This window comes from Myotis davidii, unplaced genomic scaffold (genome assembly GCF_000327345.1).
Source record: "Myotis davidii unplaced genomic scaffold, ASM32734v1 scaffold471, whole genome shotgun sequence".
Classification (NCBI taxonomy): Eukaryota; Metazoa; Chordata; class Mammalia; order Chiroptera; family Vespertilionidae; genus Myotis; species Myotis davidii.
In genome coordinates, this window is record NW_006283354.1 from 1,726,701 (window position 1) to 1,732,700 (window position 6,000).

A 6,000-nucleotide genomic window follows, 5' to 3' on the forward strand; every position below is an offset into this window, starting at 1 on the left:
GGGCTGCCTCACTGCCCACAGCAAAGGGCAAGGAGCCAGTGTCAGCAGGGAAGAGCCCCACTGCCCAGCCCAGCTGCAGGCCAGCCAGGCTCCCGACCCCGCCTATGATCCTATCTACTATCTGCCACCACCCAAATCCGCTTTTGCCAGGCCTGGGGTCCCCCCTCCTCCGGTGGCCTGCAGGGACCAGGGAGCATCAGGCAGGGGTGATTACCCAGACCTCTGAGCTGACCAGGAGGACCCGCCTGCCTGGAGCTTGACCAGAACCAGGAGCTTCTCTCTACCCCCCTGTCCCCCAACAGCAAACTCAGGAAGACAGGAAGGTTCACTGGGGCTGCTTATTGCCCAGCTCTGAAGGCGTGGACAAGTGCTCTGCAGAGGGTGTGGAGGGATGGAGGGATGCCTGGTGGTATGAGGTGCATGGCTGGCAGGAAGGTGGGAACTCATTGCAGTCGGGAAGGGGGACACCATGGTACACAGGGGCCTTCCTAAGCCCTCAGAACAGACCTTTGGGACAGGTGGGCAAGACAGCTGCTTCCCTTTTGCAGATGAAGAAGACAAAGCCAAGAGGTTAAGTGGTTTGCCCTGGATTGCAGTGCTTTAAGAAATCTGTCTGATTCAGGAGACCATGAACAATCTTTAGATGTCTCTGCCTCTGTGCAGCCTAGTGCAATAATGCTCTACCACCTGCAGCCACCCATCCTCGCTGTCCTCTGGGGTCTGAGGGTGACTTTAAACGAAGACCTCTAACCTACATCTTGCTAACCCAGCCGTATCACAGGCGGGTAGAAGTCAAAGGGAGGTGCTAGAATTGCATCCACCTATTTCCCCTGCAATGCGCTGTCCAGGAATTGCATTTCTCTTCATTTCTAGCAAAGAGGTCACGTCCAAGCCAGGCTCTCCCATAGCATAAAAGCCACAGGCCCCACTAGACCAGGGACCAGGGGAAAGACAACTGGGTCTGCATTTTTACATAAATCTCCTGAACTTAAAATGTTGGCAGCTGATTTAGGGTTTTAAAAACACTTTCAGGAGGCCAAACTAAATACATCTGTGGGCCAGAATCAGCTGGTGAGAAGAAATGAGAGCAGCATAAAGCCCTTGGCTCTCCACATAGATGCTAGTTATTAATACCATGCAGCCTTGGGCCAGGTGGAGAACCCTCCTACCAGTGCCCACCTGACGCGGTCCTCCGAGGGAGCGGTGACCCTGTACAATAAGGAAGGTCCTCTGTGACAGGACCCAACTGCCGACACCCTTCTCGGAATGCCGTTCCCTGCTGCCCAGGACCTGCCAGGATGCGGACTGGCACCCCGCCCTCACCCAGGTCCCTGTCCAACCTGCCCTCAGTGAAACATCCCGGAGTCCTCCTGGGCAGGGTGTTATTAAGGGTGCAGATTTTGTGGTGGTTTAATTGAAATAATAACTAGGCTTCAGAGGATAGTCACTGTTTGTAAGTGAAGCGTCCTTCCTTTGAACCATGTCTGTTGCAAAGGCCTCCCTGCCTCAGGTGAGCCTCCACTGCCAGTGGCTAATGAAGCCCCAGTGAGGCCTGGGCTCCCCTGTGGGACAGCCCCTTGCCCCCTGACCCCCCTCTCCACCCCAGCAAGGGGTACAGGGAAGACTCCTTCACCAAAGTTGAAGTCTAAGCTGCAAATGCAGGTGGGGTTTGGGGGTGCTGAGATTTGATCTTGGCCTCTGGGTTTTCCCTCTCCACTGGCCCCTCCAGTGTCTCCCAAAGCAAGGTCTGCTCTGGGAGAAAGTACCTCAGGGTCACAAGGCACTTTCTTTTGGAGACAGAAGTACCCCTGAAACCCCACCTACAAAGGAGACTGTAGGAATGAAAGGGTCATTTTTCCTCCCATTTGCACCTCCCACACTGCCCCCAGCATGGAGACACAGACAGGAAGCTCGCCTTTGTGAGTGTGGGTGTCACAGGGTCGCCTCAGTGAAGCAGCAGCCCACAGCCTCTCAGCAACCGCGGCAAGTGGGCTCTCCCTCCAGAACACACCATGAATCCCCCCACCTTTCCCCCATGTCTACTGCTACCAAACAGGTCCAAGCCATCTCATCTTTTGCCTGGACTCCTCATTTATCTCCCAGCTTCTACTACTGCTCCCTCATAATCCGGGATCCACACAGTAGCCAGAACGACCTTTAAAAAGTATAAACCGGGCCCTGGCAGTGTGACTCAGTTGGTTGGTGGGCATCATCCTGTGCACCGACAGGCTGCCGGTTCGAATGCCAGTCAGGGCACATACCCAGGTTCCTGGTTTGATTACCAGTTAGGGTGCATACAGCAGGCAACCTGATCGATGTTTCTCGCTCTCTCTCCCTCTCCATTCCTCTAAAATCAATAAAATTTTAAAATAAAATAAATTATAATGTATACATTTTAAATGTTCCTATTTAAAACCTTTCAAAGGCTTCCTACTGACCAAAGGATAAAACTCAAGCTCCTCACCACAAGACCCCACATGATCTGCCTAACTCAACAAGTTCCTATCGACCACTAGCCCTGCTCCACCATTTTCCAGCCACACCGGCCTCCTTTCATTCCCTGAAGCAAGCCTGACAGCCCAGGCTTTGAGACCTGTACACAGCCTGTACCCTCTGCCTTGTAATGGTCTATGCAGCCTATGCATGTCTGACTTTTCATTTTTCAAGTTTCAGCTTAAATGTCACATATGCAGGGTGCCTTATCTAAAGAAAGCGTACCATCCTGTTATTTAGCGTCTTCAGAGCATCCATCATAATTTGTGTTTGCCAATCTACTTGTCCAACATCCTTCTCCTCCAGAATATATGTTCCATGAACGTAAGCCTGTCCGGATCCCTGCTGGGCCCCCATGCCCTCCGTGCATAGCATTCAGCACAGAAGAGGGGCTCGATACATGCAGAGTGCTGAGTGTGTTCATGTCCCCTCCCTCTGGAAGTGTGGGGACCGTCCGGCCCGGTGGGCCTGCCTGTCGCTTGCAGGAGCAAACACCCCAGCCCAAGATTCGTCCTGTTTTCACAGCCCTCTTCCCCATCTTAGCCTCACACGTTTTCCAGGACTCTTTATTTGGCTGGGCTCCTGGCTAATGATCAATGTCAACTTAGTAATAGGGCAGCAATTTGGTGGCAGATGTTTTCTTGGCAGCACTAGTCACTGGTCTTAGTGGGGGCCTTGGGTCTGGACTTGAAACATCAATGCCCAGTGCCAGCCCCCTTTAAAGACTTCTCTGCAAATAAACTCAAATAAACACCCTGGGCTTCCATTAACGCCCTTCCAGCTGACCCTGGAACAGTGGGCCTTTCAGGCGGCTACTGCAGCCGCTCCCTGGGCAGTTAAAACACCCCAACCTGGCCTCCAGCCTCCCCTCTCGGGGCCACCAGGCCTGCCCTGACAGCCACCACACACAGCAGGATTTCGTCTTCCTCCTTAAAAAAGGGGAGCGGGGGAGGCGTTCAAGCAGGCAATTTACCATTCCAGACACAATCTCTCAAAGAGAAACAAAAACTCTCCCTGTCTGAGGCAGACCACTAAGGCGTGTGTGTAATAAGATGCTAATACAATTTAATGATATTTCGGCTGGAAAACCTGTCCTCAGAGCCTCCTTGTGTCGGGAAGGCCAGACATTCAGAAAACAAGAATTGCATACTCTTAAATGGCTTTAAACGGGGGTCAGAGCCCCACTCTATTGCCGTTACAAAAATGATTTTGTGCACACAGATCCTCAAACTTGCTTCTCCAAGCACAGGGAAGCCTGGACTCTCCTTCGACACCCATCAGTGCCCACCTGCAATTCCATGTGTCCCAGAGTGCACCCAGCTCCCCTAGAACATGCTGCCCACACCCACCCTCCAGACCCAGTTCTGGGCACATACCAAGGGGATCCTGGGAGAATGAAAGGGGCTTTGTCTATTTGTCCTTCAGCACCTCTCACCCTACTCTCCACCTCAGAGAGGGCAAAGCTCAGTCCACTTGCTCCCACAGATGGTTGCCCATTGGCAACTGCAGGATCCTTCTGATCCCTTCTTCAGAGAAGGGAGTTGGCTCTTCAGCCTACCCTAAAGGGGAGAGATCAAAGGTCAAAGCTGCATTTGGACCCTGTCTAGGTTATTAATAATAATAGTAAGAGTAACTAATACTAATCAAGTGTTTACCACATGCCTGGCTTTGGGTTTAGTCTTCTCTATGCAATATTTCTTAATCTACGTACCCACCATGAGATAGGTACTATTATTAACCCTATTGGTAGATGAAGGAACTGAGTCACAGAAACTTTCTGATTCCAGATGGTATACCCCATCCCACTGGGCTACAGGACACAGGCCTACCACTCCTGAGTGTGGCTGGGGTCCTCCAGATTCCTATGGGCACCTTCCTGGGTTCCTAAACTTTGAGCCACATGGTAAGGGCCCTAGGAGGGCAGAGAAAGCCAGAGGTACTCCCCTCCTCACAACTCTGACCTGGTCTTCCCTTAGAGAATTTTGAGGCCCACAAAGAGCCTGCTGGATGAACTATGAAGAATTTGGACGGGAAGCCTTTGACCTGAGTCTTGGGCATAAGACAACTACCTCCCTGTTAACAGGTACACCAGTTAGCCAGGACATCCTGCCTCCTACTTCAAGGACAAGGAAGTCAAATGCCTAACCTTGACTCTGGGGTGCACCTGGGGCTGGGGACCGGCAGTCCCACTTCACCTGCCAGTGAAAGCTAAGTGGAGAGTTATGAGAGCGTTTTAGATTAGTATTAGTGGCTATTTAGCCAGGCAACTTAGGGAAAGGAAAAGCATGTTGGATGGGAAATATTTGCTGCATGTCAAGCCCAAACAACTTTATCCTTAAACACTTCATCTCCAAAAGTGCTGGGGAGACCCTTGGCCAAAGAGCTTCAAATCCAACATTCACTGCAAGTCCTGCTGCCTGGGGCAAAGACTTCCCTCTGTGAGGCATTTGCTGTGGAACCAAATGCTTTTCCACTCTAAACAACAGCCAACAGCACTTGGGACAACTGAGAGGGCTCCAGATCAAACAAACATTCTTTTTTTCTACCATGCAAACTTTCTCAATAAATTATTCGCCCACTTCGGATCAAAGCCTGTTTTTGCAGCCTGTGACCTAAAAAGCAAATAGCAACTCTTAAACATGAAAGCCCTCCTCCCTGCCTGGGTCGGCTTTATTACTCATTCCTTCCCCTTACAGTTATTCTGTTGTTATTTTCCTCCTCTGCTTGTTAGATGGCTCCGCCAGTCCCAACCTGTCCCAGGAAGATGGGACAGAAGGGACGGTACTTCACTTGGGGCCCTAAGGTGAGCAAGGAAGTAGGGTAGGGGAGAAGCCAGCACCCTGGGAACCCAGGAAACAGGGCCAGGCCTGGTTGGCAGTTCCCAGGCCGGTCCATTTGCCAAATGTCCTACTGGGAATTTTACCAGTGAAGGGAGTTAATGCCACCCTGGGAGGAGGGGGCAGGTGGCCCTACCACCACCAGGGCCCAGGAATCAGTTTGCAAACAGAACCGGTAAGGGGACCTCCTGACAGCTTGCCTGGGCTCAAAGCGCAGGGCTCCTCCCCTTATCAACAAAGGTGAGGTGGCAGGTCAGGCTTGCCACTCAGCCCCTCCCCATCCCTTTGGCAATGCTGAGTGCAAACATGATGCCCCCTGATGATCCCCTGCAAACTCAGCCTGCGGGTGAAACTTTGTCTCAGAATCCTGCAGATGAGCAGGGGGAGGGGGGAGGGGGGTGCTAAGTGCAGGGGCAAGGTTTGGAAATCTGCAGAGACCAGAGGGCTGCAGTGTGCCCTTGGCACTGGGCAAAGGGAAACATGGCTCTTCCCGCTCCCACCAGCCCTGGGTATGAAACTTGCGGCGAAGATAGTAAGAAAAATATAAAAAGTCAAGTGCCCTGGCGGGTGGCAGAGTCTTAGGAGGTTGGGGGTGGGGGTAGGGATGGCACGCGCCTCCAGTCCGCCCCTGGAGGCAGTTCGCGGGACCGCAGGCTGGAGGCGCGCCGGC

The 6,000-nt window shown here is 52.4% G+C and overlaps 1 protein-coding gene across 3 annotated transcripts in view; it reads right to left on the bottom strand.

The window, feature by feature from the left end:
• JADE2 (jade family PHD finger 2) overlaps nt 1–6,000 on the bottom strand; it is a 49,579-nt gene that overhangs the window by 42,153 nt on the left and 1,426 nt on the right. The gene's annotated exons all lie outside the window — the stretch shown is intronic.